The 18,220-nt window shown below is 45.0% G+C and overlaps 1 protein-coding gene across 3 annotated transcripts in view; it reads left to right on the top strand.

The window, feature by feature from the left end:
• The window catches only part of ZBTB38 (zinc finger and BTB domain containing 38), a 160,960-nt gene that overhangs the window by 4,565 nt on the left and 138,175 nt on the right, over positions 1 to 18,220 (top strand). For all 3 annotated transcript variants that reach the window (XR_003971656.1, XR_003971657.1, XM_030328871.1), the window contains exon 3: positions 10,573 to 10,664. The gene's annotated coding sequence lies outside the window, so the exon portion shown is untranslated. The remainder of the gene's footprint in view (positions 1 to 10,572; positions 10,665 to 18,220) is intronic.

Consider the following 18,220-nt stretch of genomic DNA (forward strand, 5'->3'; position numbering starts at 1 on the left):
AATCAGAAACGGTGCACTGAGGAAATTTACAAATATCTAAGCTTCCTGCTGTTGAGAGGGATTAACCACACAGTAATTCAGCAAACGCTCAAAAGCATTTAATTATGTGTCAAGGAAAAACATCTCAGTGCAGGGGGAGGTGAAAAGATTAAGGAAATTAGCGTTTTTTAAAAGTATCAGTCTTTCATTTATTGAGATCATACTGGCTACACAGTTCAGGTCCAGCAAGCCAACTCTAGATGACACATACCTTGCAAAAGAACACATCAGCATGATGGAGCTAGAAGGGAATAATAAGACATAATTTTTATAAAATCAAGATCTCATAACTAAGGGATTGTTTCTTCAGTAAGTCAAATTGTAACATATGTTAAGGTTCTCAATGTTAGGAAAAGCCATAATTATTTTATATTATTTTAATTTGGGGAAAATAAAACATAACCTAGGAGAAAATCCAAAACATCTCTAAAACAAATTCCGAGAGACTTTCTTTTGACCAGCTTTGCAAAGATGGTGTCAATGGGGTGTCTAATTTGGTTTGAAAGGTTTGTCAGAGTGATTTAGACCATCATGGTCGGCACGATTGTATTATAAAAGAAAACTGTTGGTAATGTGACTAGCAGAAACAAGAAACAAAAAAACAAAAACAAAAAACAAAACAAAACAGAACAAAAAACCCATGGACCTTATTGCTGTGAGTTGTTCCCGAAGTTATAATAATATAATTCCACTTTTACCTGTGCAATAAATTTCACCTCTGAAACTGATTATTTCAAGAGTTGAGTAAGTCCCAAACTTTAGCCAGTGATAATTTTTGCCCTACCTTTTACAAGTTGTACTACCACTGACATGTTTTTTCTTTAAGTCAAATTAGGCTGTTTTTGTTTGTTTGTTTGTTTTTAAGTAATCTGTTTACCCAACATGGGACTTGAACTCACAATCCCAAGACTAAGAGTCGCATACTCTACTGACTAAGCCAGCCAGGCACCTCAAGTCAAATTAGCTTTTTAACTAAATATATTTAAAAGGAAACTTAGGGGGCGCCTGGGTGGTGCAGTCGGTTAAGCGTCCGACTTCAGCCAGGTCACCATCTCGCGGTCCGGGAGTTCGAGCCCCGCGTCAGGCTCTGGGCTGATGGCTCAGAGCCTGGAGCCTGTTTCCGATTCTGTGTCTCCCTCTCTCTCTGCCCCTCCCCCGTTCATGCTCTGTCTCTCTCTGTCCCAAAAATAAATAAACGTTGGAAAAAAAAAAAATTAAAAAAAAAAAATAAAAGGAAACTTAGTGGATGTTACCACCTAAAATCATCTCAGGCATTCTTTGGAAAATACTTCCATCATGTGATGATGATGAGGAGAAGGAGGAGGATGATTAATAATAATAGTAATAATAATAAGAAGAAGAAGAAGAAGAAGAAGAAGGAGAAGTTAAAGACTGTTTCCAAACTAATTCTGTGAAATAGAGACATATTGGTAGAGAAGAAATCAGAATCCTTAGAGCTCATGGGAAAATGTTAGGGTAAATCATATGCTCAGATTACAGTTTGTTCTTTGAAGCTTTATGTAAGAAGCAAGTTAATATTTACATGGCATTGAACTTCAAAGTCCAGGAAATAATAAGGAGGAAAAGAGAGTGAGAGAAAAACAGTTTGTGTCACTTCCTTGCTCCTCCTTACCCTGTGGCAAGGCCCCAAGGGGGCAGCAGGACACAACCACTGGAGGGAACCAAAAGAGTGGGGTTGGGTCTTATCTTTCCAGAGTTCAACAGCTTTTTATTAAGTTATAAAAATTTATTATGCTAAGATACAAGTGCTCTGTTTCCCGACTCACATGGTGACTATTCTTGATAGAGTCTCATTATGTCTTTAAATAATCATCTTTCCTTGGTGTGAAATTCTTTCCCTTACTTTTTTGTAGGGATGTGATCTCTGATTATGTTGTGTGTCTTTGCCATGATACTCCTGGTTTATAGAAGAGAGTGCTGTTATTGTAACGTGGTAGGACATTATTTATGAGTCCAGTACAATGAACATCATCAATATTTTCCAGTACTTCCTTTCTGAATCTTCCTCTTGTTGGGGGGTTTTCACTTATTCCTGACTTTTAAGTTAGACCAGCCTCATCCACAATACCAGCAGGGTGGACAAGGGGTGGGCCCCGTATCAGACACCGTTCCGGGCTTGCTTCAAAGGGAGTCATCATGCCTGAAGCAGTAGTAAACCAGTGCCTATCTGGAGGGGAGCCACTGCTTGCATTTTAAAATTCTGGTCATGTGGTATATTGAGATTGCATGTATTTAGATACATTTAGAAATGTTGAGTCCCATAAAAGATCCTTTGAAGTTAGGCTCCATTGTTTGGCAGCCCTGTGTGTTCTTAAAAGAGTATCTGGAAGACAGAAAAGGAAGCTGGAGAGAAACTTCCTTCAAATGAAAAGACAGCATGAGAACTTTTAAAGTGAACTGCCTGCTCCTTCGAGGAGGAGGACCATAATTCTCCATCCCTTAACTGTGGGATATACACGTTGACTTCCTTCCAAAGAGTACAGTACGGAAGGGAGGCGAGGAGAAAACTCAACAGAGGAGAAAACTGACAAGCATGACTTTAACCTGGCTAGCCCATGTCCAGTACATACCTTGATAGGATATGAATGAAAATAGCACTTTACCTCTATGGTCTTCCTCCCCAAAACCTATAATCCCAGTTTAATCACGAGAAAAACATCAGACAAACCCCAGTGGTAGGAAATGCTATAAATAATTGATCAGTATTCCTCAAAACTGTCCAAGTCCTCACAAACAAGAAAAATATAAGAAGCTCTCACAGCCCAGGGGAGCCTAAGGAGACATTACAACTAAGTGTAATGTGTTACCCTGGATGCTTTCCTAGAACAACAACCAAAAAAGGACATTATTGAAAAACCAAGGAAATCTGAGTATGGACTTTAGTTAAAAATGTTGTAACCGTTTTGATTCACTGGTTATGACAAACGCACCATACTAACGTAAGGCATTACCAATAGGGGAGACTTGGGTGTTGGGTATATGAGAATTCTCTCTTCCATCTTCTCAAATTTCCTCTAAACCTAAAACTAAAATTAAAAGTTTATTAAAAAAAAAAAAAAAAAGAAAGCTAAATTCCAGAGAAACCACTCTTTGGAAAACTACTGAGAGTCTTCATGACTCTCAATATTTCCTAAATATCATAGGGAAAACTTCTGGTGGTTCTTGCCCTAAGATAATGGGGACAGGTTCTTGTTGTACAGTCTAGTGCTTGAAGGTACTTCAAGAGGGGAATCCAGAAGGAAAGGCAGGGATAAATAATTTAAGGTACACATTCATTCATTCATTTATTCATTCACCCATACCCCTGCACTGAAAGAGTGATACCCATCCCCTTGGTTCAGCTCTTCCTGGTCTCCTTCATGGACTTCTTTGTATCTGTCCATCCTTAAAGGTGGTATTTCTCTTATACACTCATGTGCCTATTATCCTACATTTCTGCATCCTTGGCTTTATATATCATTCATTTGCCAATAATTCTCTGATGTGTAAATGGATCCACCTGTCCAAAGATGTCCCCACTTAGGTGTCCCACATGCACAACATGCAGCAGTACGTAGTGCTCCTGAAAACTTGCTGAACCCATTGTTTTTCTTTTAATCTTTAATGTTTATTTATTTTTGAGAGAGAGAGAGAGAGCATGAGCCAGGGAGGGGCACAGAGAGAGGGAGACAGAATCCGAAGCAGACTCCAGGCTCTGAGCGGTCAGCACAGAGCCCAACGCAGGGCTCAAACTCACAAACTGTGAGATCATGACCTGAGCTGGAGTTGGATACTTAACCGACTGAGCCACCCATGCACGCCTCTTTTAATCCTTCTCTTTGTGAATGATGCCACCACCCCGTCAGCCACCCAGATCAGGAACTCACCCTGTGCGAGCTATCCCATGAAGCCCCTCGGTTACCAAATTGTCCAGATTCTACCTCCTGAATTTTTCTCAGAGCTGAGCCCTTCTCTCCAACCTCAGAGCCTCAGTCCAGCTTCTCATTATGCCTCCTCCCAGAGACAGCTTATTCCCTAGCTGAACTCCCATCTCCAGCCCCATCCACCCCTGCCCCTGCCCACAGAGCTGACCACACTACCACCCTGCCAACAACCCTCCACGGTTCCCTAGCACCCTGGAATAAAGGCCAGGCCATCAGCCCTGCATACAAGTCTTCACAGATTGCCTCCTCCTGTCATTTCACCTCATGTGCCACTTCCCAAACTCACCTCCTGCTCCTATGATACTACTGGGGATCCCTTCTCCTGATTTCTTCCCATGTCCTCCTCCTACTTCACTAGTCAACCCAAACTCTCTTTGGAAATGTTCTCTGAGCCTTCAAGCCCACGGCACCCTCCAGGGCTCCTCCTTCGTGTTCTGGGTTCCCCTCCCAGTCCCAACCCCTTTCCCCAACCCACACCACCTCCGCTGCGTGTAACTCAGGCATTACATTCAGTCATTCATTCAGTAATTGGCTTGTCTAAATACTAAAACTACAGCAGTGAACAAAACAGAATTTTAAAAACCCTGCCTTGGAGCTTCTAGTTGTTCTGTCTTTGATTTTCCTGGCTCTCCCTTGGAACTCTTTGAAGGTGGGAAATGCTTTTATATGCATCTTAAGTGCTTAGCATAGTATCTAACACATAATTGGTGTTCAAAAAGTACAGATGAATACAAGAATGAAGACCCCTGGTTTTGTTCCTCTCCTCCTTCAAGCCAACCCAAATAGAAGAGCCCCAGAAATGCCTTCAACATGCTGAGGAGAAAGAACTTTAATATCCCTCCATCCTTCCCCAAGTCCTCCTTCCAACTTAGTTAATTTCATTTTACTTTGAGCAGCACAAGTGTAGTGACTCATCCGCTCTTCTTCTCTGAGGGTCCTCACTTGCCTCTGGAGACGATAATAATTACACAATCAGTATATTATAAATGCTGGCGGTTCATTTTTAATTTTAAGAACTAAGCTCTAGGGGTACCTGGGTGGCTCAGTCGGTTCAGCATCCAACTTCGGCTCAGGTCATGATCTCACGGTTCGTGAGTTCGAGCCCTGTGTTGGGCTCTGTGCTGACAGCTCAGAGCTTGGAGCCTGCTTCAGATTCTGTGCTTCCCTCTCTTTCTGTTCCTCCCCTGCTCATGCTCTTTCTGTCAAAATAAAAAATAAACATTAAAAAAAAAAAAAAAGAACCAAGCTCCAGATGAAGCCCAAACAGTTATATTTCTAGAACAAAACAAAACAAGTTGTAAACCTCGGTGCCATGTAACCGTGGTAGTAAGGGTGCCGGGCATTAGGGATTGGGCAGCAGAGAGTAGAAGTGGAAGGACACACAAAGTGGGTCAGTTTCCTTGTTTACAAAAATGGGAGTCACACAAAGCTTCTTTACACCGGTGGGTCAAGAACTAGAAAATTATACTTAAATTTCTGTTGCTTTTCTTTTTACTGGACAGCCTTTGGTACTGTTTGAATTTTTTAAAATCAGGTACACGTTATATTTATAAATTTTAGAAAGCTAGTTGGACTAGAAAATCACTGAAGGAGGGGCACCTGGGTGGATCAGTTAAGCGTCCAGCTCTTGGTTTTGGCTCAGGTCATGATCTCAGTTTGTGGGTTCGAGCCCACGTCGGGCTCCTCGCTGACAGTGTGGGGCCTGCTGGGAATTCTCCTTCCCTCTCTCTTCCTCTCTCCGCCCCCCCCCCCGCCTCCCTCCCTGCTCTCTCTCAAAATAAACTTAAAAAAAAAAAAAGAAATCAATGAAGGGGAGGTAGACTGTTTCATGGTGAGGGAGCAGTCACTGGGAAGTTAGTTGGAGTCCCTTATGTGTGGGGACGTGCCGGGAGGTGGACGTGTCCAGGGTTGACTGCAGCTGGTGACCTCAGGGAGGTCTGGCCTTCCCGTCAGTGCTGAGTCACTGGCTGAACTGCGGCTGACACGTTGTCCTGACTGTAAGGCCACCACAGGTGCCCCCTCCCGCTCAGTCCCCAAAGCCTCAGGGACAGACCTCTGGGAATAGAGCGGAGGTGCTGGCAAGTCCAACACAACCTCCCGGAAAGCCTTCCTCTCCTGACAGGGAATGTGCCGTGGCTGTCCTCTTCTCTCTTTGTCCCCTTTTCTGATGATGTCATTCTCATCTGTCCCATGGAGCTGTTGGCAGAACACAGCCTCTGGAGCTGGAAGACCTGGGTGAGAAGGTGGCCACACACCGCCTTGTCCAGGGACCTTGTGCGGGACACCCAGACTTTTTACACCCTGTTTCCCTCCTGCCCTCCCGTAACATGCCCTTCCCACGTCTCTGGGTTCTTTGTTGTATAGGAGACAGAGACAGGCAGAGACAGAGAGACCTGGCCAGCCCAGATGTGTCACCATCAATAGGCATCTGGTGAGGGACCACCTTATACCACCTTCCCCTCGGAAGTTTGTAGCATTGGGCCTTCCTTCGGGGCAGACCACATTCAGCGCTCACGTTTACCCGGTTCAGCTCTGATGTTCACACCTTCTCCAAGAATGGCTGTGTGTGCCTGCGCATGGTGTGTGTTGCTGGTAATGATTCTGGAGGAGTTTCACTGTAAGGCCGTTCTTCTCTGCATTCTTTGGTAAGCGTGTTGTGATAAGCTGAGGCTGAGACCGGGGGTGAGTTTGAGTTTTTCCGTTCCCTGGATTTGGACAGGAGGAGAAAGGCCTGAGAAGCTCTGAGCTAGTTGGAGACTGCTCTCACCAGCCCCTGAGCCAGTGTCTTATGATCACTTGCTCTTGCTGGAGAGGATTTTTCTGGGAAGGCCTGTGAGTCAGGAGCCCCAGAGTCCTCGCCTAGATGACTTCAAAGGAGTCACGGGCTTCTCGATGCCTGATGAATAAGTGGAAGATGATACAGCTTGCCTTCACCAGTCTCAAAGCCTTCTGACCCTTTTGGGGAGAGGATCAGCAGTGGGGAAATGTGTCATCAGTGTTTCCCTTTGCTGACCCTTTGTCTTTCCTGCAGACCCATGTCTGATTCCGCATCCAAGAAGCTTGACGTCTGATTTCTGCTCTTATCTTGTTTTGCTTTTTTCCATTGTTTTTCTAAATTCTAAATCGAATCATTCAGGGCTCTTGATGGTCTCCAAAATGAGTTGATTTTTCCTAGCCTGTTATTCAAGTTCTGGCCCCTTCCCATTTTCCCATTTGCAACGCCCTGTCATCCCACCAAATTCATCAGCTAACCATTTCCTGAGTCCATCACAGACACTTCCACCCTTGTTTGTGCTTGTCCTCTCGTCTGGATGCACCCCGCCACCCCCACCCCTCAGATTTTACTTTCTCTTCTCCTGTAAGTCTGTTGAAATCCTGCTGGAGCCCCTCCTGCTGCTCTGTGGGGCCCTGCCCCAGCTGCTCTAGCCCTGGCCGCTCCTCCAGCCTCTGAGCCCATCGTCCTAACCGTACTTGTGATACCCTTGTACTTGGCATACGCTCTGTGTGATGGCCGTTAGCGTCTTATCTGCCCAGCTTTTCCTTTGTGTTGGGGATGTGTCTTTCACTTCACTGTATTTCCAGAGCATTTGCAGAGCTTGGGATGGACTGTGTGGTGTATCCCGAATATGCAGTGGGTGATCCTTGATGTTTGCCCAAGATAAGGATGAAACAATCTGCCGCCCTGAGCAGTGCACCAAATGTTTGTTCCCAGAACGCTTGGGTTTGATAGGAGCCTACAGCTGAGAGTTGGGGGAGGGATGCAGGGAGAAGAAATCCAGAGTTGGCTGGGGTTATGTCTTTTCTGTATTGCTTCAAGTAGCATTAATTTGAAAAAGAAAAAAATTCAGTGCTAAAAATCTGAAAACCATTGGACTCGTTGTTAATGTCCATGCCTAATGTGGTCAACAGTAGGGAAAATTCATGCTCGCCTTTGAAAGGAGTGCCAGTAGTACTGAGGAGACCATCAGGAAAGGAAGAATTTGATCCAAAGAGTGGGCATTTATTTATTTTATTTTTTTATTTTTTAGAGAGAGAGTGTGTGTGGGCAGCGGAGAGGGGCAGAGGGAGAGGGAAAGACTCGGCATAGAGCCTGACGCGGGGTTCGATCCCATGACCCTGGGATCATGACCTGAGCTGAAATCAAGAGTTGGATGCTCAACTGACTGAGCCGCCCAACTGTCCCAAAATGCCCCAAAGAGTGGGCATTTTATACAGTGCCAAGAAAAAAAATTACTGTCCTACAGAAAGGGATTTAGTAGACAAATGAACTGGCCAAAACCATGTGAATTCTAGAAGTTTGCATTTTGGGTCACAAAAGGTCACAAGTGATTGAAGCTGCACAGTGGTTAGAAGACCTGTCTCCTCTGTGCAGGTCTTTGAAGCCCACAGAAGACAGTGGAAAGCCCAGTCAGTAAATCTTTGTCTGTATGCAAAAGACAGCACCAAGGCCTACCAGCTCAATAGAAAGGTGATGAGGTGGTGTCAGGGCATAGGCAAAGGACACCTAGGACAGTGAGTCAGGTGCAGCCAGGCCCAGGAAACCTGAGGGGGAAAACTGTTCACCTGCTTGCTTGCTCATTTCAGGCGCCCCCTCCCTGTTTCTCTTGCCCGTCTCTGTTGTCTACCTCTGTGTGCTCAAGATGGCTACCGGCCCTGAATCTGCAGGACCCTGTGGCACCAGAGACTGCTACCAGACTGGCCTCTGACCTCAGACTGGCCACCCCTCGGATCTGGGTCCAGCCCGTGCTAAGTGGTCCATTCCCTACCCAATCAGTGCGTGTGTGGTGGGGGAGGGGAGTCACTGTGAGGTCAAGAAGCACTAACAGTGCAGGCTGGCTACAGGAGGCAGAGTATGGGAGCCTAGGCTCCCCAGGACAAGAAAGGTGTGACTGGCGTTGCAGTGATCGCTTGCCTAGTGCACACTCACTGACACAGAGACACCCAGCCCTGTACTTTGCAGGGGGGTGGAACACACGCGTCTGCGGCGCAAGCCTGGTGATGATGCACTGACAGCTCCCGGCAACAATTGTAATGCTCTTATTCCTCTGGAGGCTGCAGCCTCATCTCCTCTCCTTACTGTGGACTTTACAACATAGGATGGGGTCTGCTTGGCCAGTTTCTCAGCCTTGGCAACAGAGGAAGTCAGAAAATATGAGGCCTTCGTGCACAGTGCAGTTACATCTGAAGTAAAGGGTCGTGTCTGAAATCAGCACATAAGATGAAAACATATTTAACCAAAATGTCTCTTGAAAATCCTTTAAATCACCCAATAAGTATGGGACACATACATCTCTCACTAAGCCCCACACGGCCAATTTTTCTTCTAGCATCACAGCAGGCCATGTTTTTTGGCTGACAACCAGGCAGTGTGGTTGGCTCACATTCAGGGACTATGTTTTATGAAAAATTTTTAAATATTAGATCCATTCTCAGCTAGAGGCAGCTATACCACAGAGGCCCATGGTAGCTGAGGACCCCAGGGAAATGTAGGCTCCCTCTGAGGCATCTCATCAGAGGAGTGTGGAGGGAATACCCCACAACGTTAAATCTCCCTACCCTGTTCCTTTCTTCCCCGCTCCTCCCCCATTTTCCTTCCTTCCTTCCTTCCTTCCTTCCTTCCTTCCTTCCTTCCTTCCTTCCTTCTCCCTCCCTGCCTTCCTCCCACTTTTCTTTCAGGGATATAGTTAAATAGATGACTAGTTGTTTGTGGGATACGATGTCACTGTAAAAGTATAGTACCCCTGTTTGTCTGTCCATCTGGTATTTATATATCATTTCTCCACAGGGGGATAAAGCACTCTTTCAGGCTGGGACAGTGTTTTATAGTTTGCGGCATCTCCGCTGTACCTTCCCCAACCCCAGGCACCCCCGAACCCAGCCCTTTGTACGTAGTGTCCTGCTTTCATGTTGTTTAGTTGTTTGCTTACTGGCCGACTCTAACCCTGCTATGCTTGGTTCTCCTACCTGAGAAATGAACTTTAACTAAGGAGGAAAAAGGGTGCATAAAACAAACACTTGTTGGAGTTTGAAGGATTAGCTAACCATGGAAGGCACATCCTCCAGATCATCTCCCAAAAAATGAAAACATGGACTGGATCAGTGGTTTTGAACTTGGCGATCCATAAGAGTGACCTGAAGAAACAGATTCTGATTCAGTAGCTCGAGGGCAGGGCAGGAATCTGCATTTCTGACACCATGGCTGCTGATGCCTAGTCCTCCCCCAATGCTAACGTTACTGCTACACTGCATGTGACGGGGAAGGGCTGTGATTGGAGGAACAGTCCCACGTCCTTGTGCGTGAATGGAGGATAGTAATACTCCTCAACACCTGGCATGTAGGTTTCTTGTAAGGACAAAATGATTTAACATTTGCAAAGTGTTTTGAGCAGTGCCTGACACAAAGTGAGTGCCATGCGTGTGTTTTTAAGTAACAGTGCCTTTGAGAGCCCATGCCGGTTATCTGCCAGCACACCTCTGAAGCACATGAAATCAGCTTCCTCAGATGCTAAGCGAAATCTTGGGTGGAGACAGCTGGAAAGCAAAATACGAAGCAGCATGAATGTTACTCACGATAATTTTATCTGCCCAGGAGCACAGACAACCCACAGGACCTGGACCATACCTGCTGTCCCAGAGGGCACAGCCCCGGCTGGGCTGGAAGAGACAGGAACAGCTTCACAGGTACACGCCTTCCACAGTGGCCCCCCCAGCACCATGCCCCTCCTCCTCCCCAGGGCTCAGCCTGCCTCCAGGGGACAGGTCTCTGCTGAGTTCTATCATATTATTGACCCCCTCCAATTGCTAGTGACCACATCTCTCATGCTATTTAAAATGATCTGACTTATGTGGATCTGTTTATTTGTTTGTTTATTTATTTATTTATTTTATTATTTATTTTGAGAGAGACAGAGCAGGGGAGAGGCAGAAGAGAGAGAATCCCAAGCAGGCTCCACACTGTCAGCATGGAGCCTAATGGGGCTGGAACTCATGAATTGTGAGATCATGACCTGAGCCGAAACCAAGAGTCGGACGCACAACTGACTAGGTCACCCGGGTGCCCCTGATCTGTTTATTTATTAAGTTTTCACCACAGTCTCATTCTCTGTACACCCCGCACCTCGTACAGTGCTTGACACATAGTAGTTGCTCCATAAATACTTGTTGAATGCACACACCACAGCAGTGTCCTAGGTGTGGAATTGAAGGGGGAATATAACACATTCTTTCTCTTTTGTCTATCATCACTTTTCCATCATTATTGTAGGCTGGAAGCTGCTTCTCAAAGGCAGAGGGGTCTGAAGGCAGACCGTCCTGTGTGAGAACTATGAGAAAAGGGACCTTCCCAACTTGTCCTGAAAGGTTCTCAGCCCTTGCCCAGCTGCTGGCCAAGGGGACATTTGTCTTTCTTAAAAAACAATTTTTTTTAATGTTTATTTATTTATTTTTGAGATAGAGAGAGCAGGGGAGATACAAAGAGAGAGAAAGAGAGAGAATCCCAAGAAGGCTCCGTGCTGTCTAACTTGAGGCTCAAATCCATATATCACAAGATCATCACCTGAGCTGAAATCAGGAGTCAGGTGCTCAACTGACTGAGCACCCAGGCATCCCTGGGACATTTGTCTTAAAGACTTAGTACAGAGTACAGGGTGGCTGGTGCCTGGACAACCCTGATTCTCAGAAATATCCCCATGCTCCAGATGGGAGGCATAAAACCCACGCCACTTGTGCTTCCCATGCTTTTCAATTTTACTTCTCTTGACCATTGATGATAAAATGTACTGTCTTATATATCGATGGAACATGGGCAAGGCATCTCAGTAGCCCAAAGCAAAGACAGAAAATTCTTAATGGGGGAGGGGAGTGGCAGGTCACAGATGAATTCATAATTACAACCAACCCTAGCTTTTGGGTAGTGTTCCTCACTAGGACCCCTTTCGGCATTTGGGCTGGCATACTATTTTGTGCTGTGGGACTTTCTCACACACTCGGGCAGTTAAATCCGCCATCCCCAGGGGACGAAATGCCAATAGCGTTGGAGTCTTTTGACAACCAAAAAAAACGCCACCAAGCACACCCACTGAGGGTGACCGCTCCATTTGAGAACTGCTAGTTAGGGGAAAGTAAATTACTTCATTTTACTTAAATGTGGTGTTTTAGCATCATCGTGTTTGGGCAGTTTAAAAAATTAATTTTCAATTACAGAAGTAGTACGTTCTCTTTGTAAAAATAGATTCTAGATAAAGCTGGTCTCTCCTGACACCCATTTCTAGTTTTAGTCACCTCCCCACCTCTAGGAGGAAACGAGCATGACCAATATGGTTTCCACCCTTGCAGACCTCTCTCTATGTGTTTACATACTCGCATAGAAACCTGTACGCACGTATAGCGGAGTGTTGCTGTTCATGTATATTCTACTGTGTATTTCACCTGCAACTGGAGGTTTTCACTCGGCAACACGTGTGGAAGATCTTTGCATGTCAGAACACGTAGCAATGCCTCATCCTGTGCAGCAGCTGCACGGTATTTTACCATGTCGAAGAGCCTCTTAGCAGAAAGCTGCAAAGGAAATTACTACCCTGGATGAGGCGTTGCCTGCGGTCTGGTCACAGGACCAGATGAGACAAAAGCTGAGGTCATTTTGAATCATCGCCTCCAACCCCGCTGTTGTCCACAGAACAAAGCAGTGCCTTGACTTGAATTTGGAAGTAGTATCTGGAAGCCCAGCTCTTCTGGCTGGTGTATCAACCCAGCTTTCTGAGTCTTCGGCACTGAAATGGATTCATTTTCTTCCTTAGCCTCTAGTGTGCCATTTTCCATCATTAATCTCTAGTTCTAAGGGAGCCAGTTTGGTGATCGCCTCTGTCCCTTAACCAAGTAATGCGTGAAGAAGGATGTTAATTACAAGTCTGTGAAGTGAGCACCTAATGTCAGGCACTGTCATCCCTTATCTCTAAACCTCACAGCAGTCCTACACAGTAGGGATTACTAGCTCATTTTCATAGATGAGGAAACTGAGGCCTGGAGAGATTAGATGATTTGCCCAAGGCTGTTCAGTGAGTAAGTGGCACAGCCAAGACACAAACCCAGGGCTTGCTCTCAGATGACAAATGATGATATCATCAGCTTATTTATTCATCCAGCAACATCTCCTGAGTGTTTCCAATGTGCTAGAAATGGTACCCAGCACTAGGAATGCAGTAATAAGCAAAGGTGAGATCTCTGCCCTCATAGGGCTTGCATTCTAGTGGGGGAAAGAAGAAGTAAACGAATACATACTGTAATTTAGGGAATGTTAAATACCATGAATGAACATAAAACAGAATAAGGGGACAGTATGTTGCAAAGGGGCTTCTTTATTTTTTTTAAAAAATATTCTGTAATGTTTATTTTTGAGAGAGACACAGAGAGAGAGAGAGAGAGAGAGAGAGCGAGCGAGCAAGCTGGGAGGCGCAGAGAGAGAGGGAGAATGCAAAGCAGACTCCAGGCTCTGAGCTGTCAGCACAGAACTCACAAACCACGAGATCATGACCCAAGTTGAAGTCGGATGCTTAACTAGCTGAGCCACTCAGGTACCCCTCAAAGGGCTTCTTTAGAAAGACTGTTGGGTAAGGCCTCCCTGAGGTGGAGATATTCAAGCAGAGATCTGAATGAAGCAAGAGAGTAAGCCATGCTGAAACCTCAAGTGAAGCAGTGTTGCAGGCAAAGAGCAATATGTGCAAAGGTCCTGAGGTCAAGCATGCTAGGCATGTTCAAGGAGCATAAGGTGGCCAGCAAGGCAGAGAGAGAAAGAGGAGGTAAGATCAGAGAGGACGCCAGGCCCTGATCACCTGAGCTTTCTAGGCCATTGGTAGGACTTTGGGTTGACTCTGAGTATGGTAGGTCTTGGGAGAGTTTTGAACAGGAGATTGGTATGAACTGGCTTAAGGTATTAGAGAATCATCCTGGCTCTTATGCGAAGAAAACAGTGTAGTGGGGTAGAGTAGATTCAGGGACGTCAGGTAGGAGGCTGCTGTAGGAATCCAGGGGAGAAAAGATAGCGGCTCGGGTCAGAGTGGTAAGCTGTGGAGAGGGTAAGAAGGGATCGGATTTGGGGTATGTTTTGAAGCTAGAACTGATAAGGCTTTTTGACAAATTGGATAACTTTTGAGGAAGAAGAAGAGCAGTTAAGAATGACTCCTAGGGCTCTGCCTGAGCACGTCTTTGGAGGTGGTACCACTTACTGAAATTAGAAAGCCCAGTGTGGGGTGGGGAGCCAGGGAAACAAGTTTGGGGAAGAGTGGAGAATCATGAATTCTGTTTTTGACACATTATGATTGTGATCATGCCTGTTGACCCTGCAGATGGAAGTGTTGAATCAGCAAAGGGACCATCAGGAAAAGGAAAAGAGTTCAGGCCAGAGATACAGATATGGGACTCACCAATGTATTTGAAGAGGTACGGGCTTACTGGGGACCTATTCACTCAATTTATTACCTGCTGTGTGTGTCACAGTGCTCCATACTTGGAATGTAGCAGAGAGCAAGACAGACATGGTGATTATTCCAGGTGACTTCCTCTGAGCCCAGAATGCCACCAGGAATGGTCTTAACTTGTTATTATCAAACTTATTCAGTGGTAGAGTAGGAGCAAGCATAGAGATGATCACACATGAACCCCAAAACTCCTCTCCAATTGGCAGCTGAGGAAATGGAGAGATTAAGTGATTTGTTAAAATCTGTGGTTTAAAAACCACTTACATTTTAGATTTTTTAAACGCATGTATCCAGCCCAAATTGTGTATATTTTTTAGTTTTATTTGTATTTTCTTACACTCTAAGAAAGAAAGGTAAAATTGAGTGGAGAGTAAAATAGAGGGTCAAAGACTTTGCTAAAAAGACCTATAAGGAATTCAACTGAATTCAGTAAATATTTATTGAATACCCACTGTGCTGGAGCCCAAGCCGTGTCCTAAACCTCAAGAAACATACGTACGCGCTCCACTCCCATGAGATTTTTTTAAAAAGCATCCTAGGACGACCCGCCCCGCAGAATGTTTACAAATCGTATCTCTGCTAAGGGATTTGTATCTAGAATGTATAAAAACTCCTACAACTCAATAATAAAAAGACAAATAACCCAATTTAAAAATTGGCAAAAAATCTGAATAGACATTTTTCCAAAGAAAATGGGATGCCTGGGTGGCTCAGTCGGTTAAGCGTCCAACTTCAGCTCAGGTCATGATCTCTCAGTTCCTGAGGTTGGGCCCCACATCAGGCACAATGCTGCTATCTGCAAGGAGTCTGCTTCAGATCCTCTGTCCCCCTCTCTCTTGTTGACCCTCCCTCCCCCACTCATGCTTTCTCGCTCTCTCTCAAAAATAAATAAATATTAAAAAAAGAAAGAAAATGTACAAGTGGCCAATAAGCCCATTAAAAGATATTCACATCACTAACTGTTAGGGAAATACAAATCAAAACCACAATGAGGGGCACCTGGATGGCTCAGTCAGTTAGGCATCTGACTTTGGCTCAGTTCACGATATCGCGGTTCGTGGGTTCAAGCCCCACATCGGACTCTGTGCTGCCAGCTCAGAGCCTGGAGCCTGCTTTGGACTCTGTGTCTCCCTCTCTCTCTGCCCCTCCCCCACCCACACGCTGTGTCTCTCTCTCTCAAAAATAAATAAACATTAAAAAAAAAAACCCACAATGAGATAATCACTTTACACCCTATAGAATGGCTGTAATAAAAAAGACAGACAGTAACAAGTGTTGACAAGGATGTGGAGAAATTGGAAACCTTATATATTGCTAGTGGGATTGTAAAACAGTAAAGGCACTTTGGAAAACATTTGGCAGTTTCCCAAAGTGTTAAACATAAGCCTACCATATGACCCAGCAATCTCATGCCCAGGTGTATTCCCAAGACAAATTGAACATTTGTCCACACAAAAACTTGTGTACAAATACAAATGATTATATACAAATGGTATTCACAGCAGCATTATTCATAATAGCCAAAAAATAGAAACAACCCCAAATCCATAAACTGATAAGTAAATAAACAAAACGTGGTATACCCACACAATGGAATATTGTTCAGGAAAATTGCCTGGGAAATAAGTTTAAGGTGAGAATGGACAGCCAAGGACAGAGTTCTGTGAAGCACCAATACTGAAAATACAGCGACAAAGGAAGGGTGAAAAGAGATGGTCAGGAGTAGACGATGACGAGAGAGTTGACATTAGGAAAACCAAGTGTGGACCTCCAAGAAGGAACAGCTTAATGGAGGCAAATGCTATAGGGAGGTCACTGGTAAAAAGCAAGACACAACCACCACATGCAATGGACATTCACGATCGCTGCTTTGTCTGAACACGCTAGCCTTTAAGACATATCTAGAACAGGTGAGGAAATTGAAATGTGGAAAACGTATATTCTAGAACTATTGTTTATTTTATTAGGGGTGATATGATCCTAGAGGTGTGTGGGGAAAAGTTCTTATATTTTAGAAGTGCGTACTGGATTATTTCAGGGTGAAATGTCAGAAGGTCTGTAATTTATTATATAATTCAGCAAAATAAAAGGAAACAATTATGGCAAAATGTTAGGGTTAAATCTAAGAAATGGGTATGTGTGTTCATTATGCTATTCTACTTTTCTGTCCACTGGAAAACTTCAGAAATCTAAAAAATTATTAAACAAACAAAACCTGAGAAGAGGCCACTAGAGTAGGCAGTTAGGAGAGCCCTGGTGACCCCCCAAAAAAATAGCTGTGGTTGAGAAATGGGCATACTATCCAGATTATAGGAGGTGAGGCTGGGGAATGGGCATAAATACTCACAGTGGTGTATTTCTAGACACTTTTTGTCATCAAGGGATCTAGACTTGACTTTATATTGTGAAGAGTTAGCAACTTCCCCTAGATGTGCTACCAAGGACTTTTGCAAAAGAAGGAAGCTGGGTAAGACTGTGTGTGGGTGGGTTGAAAAGATGAGGCATCCATTCTGGATAGATGTCCGGCCCAGGAAGAAGCTCTGGTGGTTTCTATGGGAAAAGGAGGTGCAATGCTTCTGGGATGACACAACATTAACAACCACAACAACAAAAAAGGGTTTGGGAGGGATGGTCAGGGTTGGTAAAGGTCAGTCCTTGGGGACACAGGTGTAGAATCTGCAAGGGTTGCCCTTGCAGAGGAACACATGGGCCTGGACAGGTGCACAGCTCATAGTGCTGGGGAAAGTGAACTCTGCCCCATGGGGCACACAGGGATATGAACTTTAAAGAACGGTGAGTTCTGCTCAGGATGCCGCTCTTTCCATCCCACAGTATCTAAAGCCAAGCAGACCTTATGCTGTGAGAATAGGTTTTTCTTTTCCCGACCCCATCTGTCTGCATTTGAGATTCATAATGCTTCTGTTGACTGAACTTTGACCCTGTGCTGTGTGAGCTAATTATTTTGGCCCTATTATGCAAGGAGAGTATTCTCCCATCTCGTCCCTGGGTTCCACCTCTTAGCTGGCACATTTCTTCTCCCTAAACTCAGAAAAGCTGTATAAGGCTGTTGTGCGTGGATGGGGGTGTGCACATGTGTGCATTGGGGGTGGAGAGGTGGGAAGGTGGGGGCTCACACCTCTCAGAAGGGCCCATCAGAGTGCCTACCACACCAGAGGTTTCCAGTGTTAGTTTTCTTCCCCACCCCTCCCTCACCCATCCTAACAGCTTAGTTTCTGTCCAAGCCCTAAACTGTTCATCACTGTGGCATCTGAAAACACCCCCATGGAGTTCCCAAAGGCCACCCAGGAGACAAGATCACCCCCGCTGGGAACTTCTGCTTAGAGCATGTGAGTAGAAGGCAATGTCAGTCCTCAGCAGGGGCTGGGGATGGCAGTTTCTGGATTACTGAGCTGCTTTGTGGGAAGAAATTTCCTAGAACAGCCCCCAACTGGGAGCCACTGCTCTAAATAGAGACTGTGATTTCATTTTTCTTTTCTTTTCTTTTCTTTTCTTTTCTTTTCTTTTCTTTTCTTTTCTTTTCTTTTCTTTTCTTTTCTTTATTTTATATATTTATTTTGAGAGAGAGAGAGCGTGAGTGGACCAGGGGCAGAAGAAAGAGGGAGAGACAGAATCTCAAGCAGGTTCCTTGCTTGTCAGTGCAGAGCCCTATGCGGGGCTCAAACTCAAGAACCATGAGATCTTGGCCTAATCCGAAATCAAGAGTGGGACACTCAACCGACTGAGCCACCCAGCTGCCCCCCAACT

Source organism: Lynx canadensis, chromosome C2 (genome assembly GCF_007474595.2).
Source record: "Lynx canadensis isolate LIC74 chromosome C2, mLynCan4.pri.v2, whole genome shotgun sequence".
Taxonomy (NCBI): domain Eukaryota; kingdom Metazoa; phylum Chordata; class Mammalia; order Carnivora; family Felidae; genus Lynx; species Lynx canadensis.